A 3,601-nucleotide genomic window follows, 5' to 3' on the forward strand; every position below is an offset into this window, starting at 1 on the left:
AGAATTTTTTTCTAAATAGAAATTTTTCACCTTTTTGAACAATTCGTGATTTAAATTTTTGGGAAACAGTTATTCCAAAAAAAGTGTTTTTAAAAGATTTTTAAAAAGGTACCTATACTATTTTTATCTGTTTTCGGCGTAACCTTCGTTATGATAAAGCTCCCCTGTTTTGGGGAAACAAAGAGGGAAAACGGGAGTTTTCCCTATATCCGTGAATTACAGGTCCTTTCTGTCCTACTTTCGTTAAAAATGTATCGTTCATCTAGTAAATTTTTATGAAAATCTTAAAATTTAGCCTTTTTTTTTTAAATTAAAATTGTTCGGGCCAAAGTAAAGTTAAAGTATTTAAAATTTAAAAAATTAAACTGCGGCAAAAACCAAAGAAAACCCCGGGGGTTTATTTAAAAATTTTAGGGTTTCTTAAAAATCATTTAAAGTGTGAAAATTAAAATTTTCCTTTTCCGTTAATTGAATTTTATTTATAAAATTTAGTTTTATAGACTTTTTTTACGGAAATTTTAAGGGGTTACTTTACAATTTTAAATCGGGTTTTCTAACAATGTCCCTAAAAAAACAACAGAAGAATTTTTTTATGTGAAAACGCTTATATGATTTGTGGTAAGGTGTCCCTGCTTAATTTCTAAACCAATTTTAGATTGTCTAAGGATGATTATTTCTCTATTGAATAAAAAAGATATTAAAATATATTCTCAGTGAAATTAATTTGTTCGCCAGTAATTCCGACACAGTATAATAATCTGGGACAAAGTATGAAATTTATTGTCTATTTCCCGGTAGAAACTGGATCTCTATGCCGTGCATAGTAATGATAAATTCATGAACTTAATCGAAGTCAAGAAAGGCCACATGAATATTGATCAGAGCTAATGCCTTTTATTTCTATTATAAAATTGTGAAGCATTACCAATTTGGTGGAAAAAATTATTATACTAATCCGTTCTTATTTGTACATCTAACCATGGACTTTAAAAAGACTGGTCCAGAAGCTCAGTTTTTTTGTTATTTTATTTTATATTAATTTTAACGGAATTTCATAAAACGGAAAACAAGGGAGAGTGGAAAATGGGATATCAAAAATAATGTAGTAATATAATAAAAAACTTCCAAAAAGGAAAAAATTTCCCTACCCCCGGGGGCAAATTTCGTTTTTATTTGCCCCTGGTTGCCCCTTTTACCCATTTTGTTTCCTGAAATGTGCGACAGATACGCCCAAAGTAAAAACATTAAGAATTTTAAGAATTTCGGCTATAAAATGATAAATTTTCAGCCTTTTTTTTAAATTGGGGCCCGTTTTTTCATGGGTCCCTAAAATGTTTTTAGAGTATGTTCCGCAACTTGGGGACCCCTCTCTGGTGCGATATTTGTTTTTATGCAAATTTTTTAGCGTGAAACCCTAGGGGTCCGAAGGAGAACCGATTTATGAACCTTTTGTTTTATGCGGGGGGATAACTTTGAAAACGGAAACTTTTTTTAAATTTTTTTAAGGGAATTAAAAATGCGGTTTAAAGCACATGAAAAGGAAATTCATTTACGGAGGGAACCGTGTCAGGGATTTTTGTTTGCTCATATCAGCGACTTAATTAACTTTAATTAAGTAATATGTATGGTGAAAAAGGTCGCATAATTTTTGTTTACGTTAACGTAATATTTTTTTGAGAAAAGATTAAAAAAATTTTGAGACACGGTTCGCCCAGATAATATAAGTATGGTTATTTTTCCCCAAAAGTTTGATGAACAAAAAAATATAAAAAATGACTTTGAAATATGACGATTTAAAAATTTTAAGGAATTTATTATTTCAAAATCAAATCATTTAACAAAGGCATTTTTTTCCAAATATTGTTTATTTTTTTTATGATGATATCAACGACAATTTAATGCACAAAGATTTTAAAAATGGGGAAAAAAATTAAAACAAATATTATTACTAAAATAACTTGGTTTAAATGACATTTATTGTGAGTACCATTGGGACGGAAAGTGTCTGTTGTCACCTTAAAATTTTTTAAAGATTTATTTTTAGTTTGACGCGATTTTGGGTCACAAATGAAAAATTTCAAAATTTTTAAAATTGAAATTTATAAAAGAATGAAAATGAAAATTTTTACCCTTTGTAAAGCCTTTGTTTTTTGACTTTTTTGGGGTTTATCAGGGGACAAAGGGTTTCGGTATGATTTTATTGTTTTGGGAAGGGGCATGGTTATTTTAAATGTAATGCCCCCTACGAAATGTTTCACCTTTTTTTAACCTTTAAATTGTGCAAAAAACGGGTCCCAAAAAAACAAAAAAGACTAAAGTAAAGGGGTAACCAAAATTTGGTTTTGGGGGGGATTTGATCAGGTGATGGGGGTTTAAGGGAAAAATGTCAAATTAAAGTTTGCCTTTTTTAAAAACTTTTTTTGCCCTTAAATTTTAAAAAAAAAAAAATCCCTTTTTAAAATTCGAATTTCCCCTTATTGAAATTTTTCGCGCCCGGGGGTCATTTTTTGAATAAAAAAATGTAACAGCCCCGGGTTTTATTTTCGATAATTTTGGAAAATAAATTTCTGAGGGCCCGGGTTGGGTCCCTAAACGCCGAGGATATAAAAGTGTTTGGGTTTTTTTAAAAAATAACTTTTTTCCATTTTGTGTTAAATTTATATAATTTATAAAAAAAATATCTTTTAAGGATTTTAAAAAACGTAACTTTTATCTTTGTAATTCCCGTTATGTTACCCTGTGTAAAATAAAAATTTTTTCCCCCGTTAAAATCCCGTATTTTTTTGAAAAACATTCCCTATTGCCCCGTTATGTAAAAATACAATTGTTATTTCCGGGGATTTTGTAGAAAATACAGTCCGATAATCATATGTTTAAAAAAATGTTGGGGAAAAACGAAAATTTTGAAAATAAAAATCTGTATAAAGTGGAAAAAATAAAAGTGTCTGTTAAAAATCTCTGTATTTGTAAAAATAAGGTTCATATATCCCCTGTAAATTCGAAAAAAAAATAAAAGGTCCGGGATATCCTTTTTTATGTGTAGAAAAAACCCGGGTTTGTTATCCTAGGGAAAATTTTCGTATTTCTGGGTAACAACCTTGATTTAAAGGGGGCCAGTACGGGGTTTTTTTTTTCCCATACTTTAAAACGGACAGATAGTACGTACTGTTATTTGGGCAAATTTTCCCGGGAATTTTGTTTTAAAGGATGCAAATTTCGGACTTTCCCGTTTTTCCCCGGGTTTTTCTCTATAAAGGATCGTATTTTTCCCTTTTTCGAAAAATATATCCCGTCAAAGCCGTAATTTTGTAAAAAAACGGGGCCGTAATTCCCCTTATTTCAATATAATTTTCGCCAAGTGATATTACTTTAATAAGTCTTCGCTAACCCTGAAAGTCCCCCGGGGCATTGAAAAAATTTTAGATTTGAAAATATTATGGTTTTTTTTTTGAATGAAAAAAACTGGGATGAAAGTCCCATTTAAAATTTTTTTTGCTGTAAGGAATCTGTTCAGGAAACTCTTTGGGTTAGCTATTTTTAATTAATATTTTGGCACACCGTTCCCAAAAGGGGGTTTTAAATTTTTAAAGGAAAATTCCCG

This window comes from Ruditapes philippinarum, unplaced genomic scaffold (genome assembly GCF_026571515.1).
Source record: "Ruditapes philippinarum isolate M1 unplaced genomic scaffold, ASM2657151v2 ctg6689_1_1_1_1, whole genome shotgun sequence".
Lineage (NCBI taxonomy): Eukaryota > Metazoa > Mollusca > Bivalvia > Venerida > Veneridae > Ruditapes > Ruditapes philippinarum.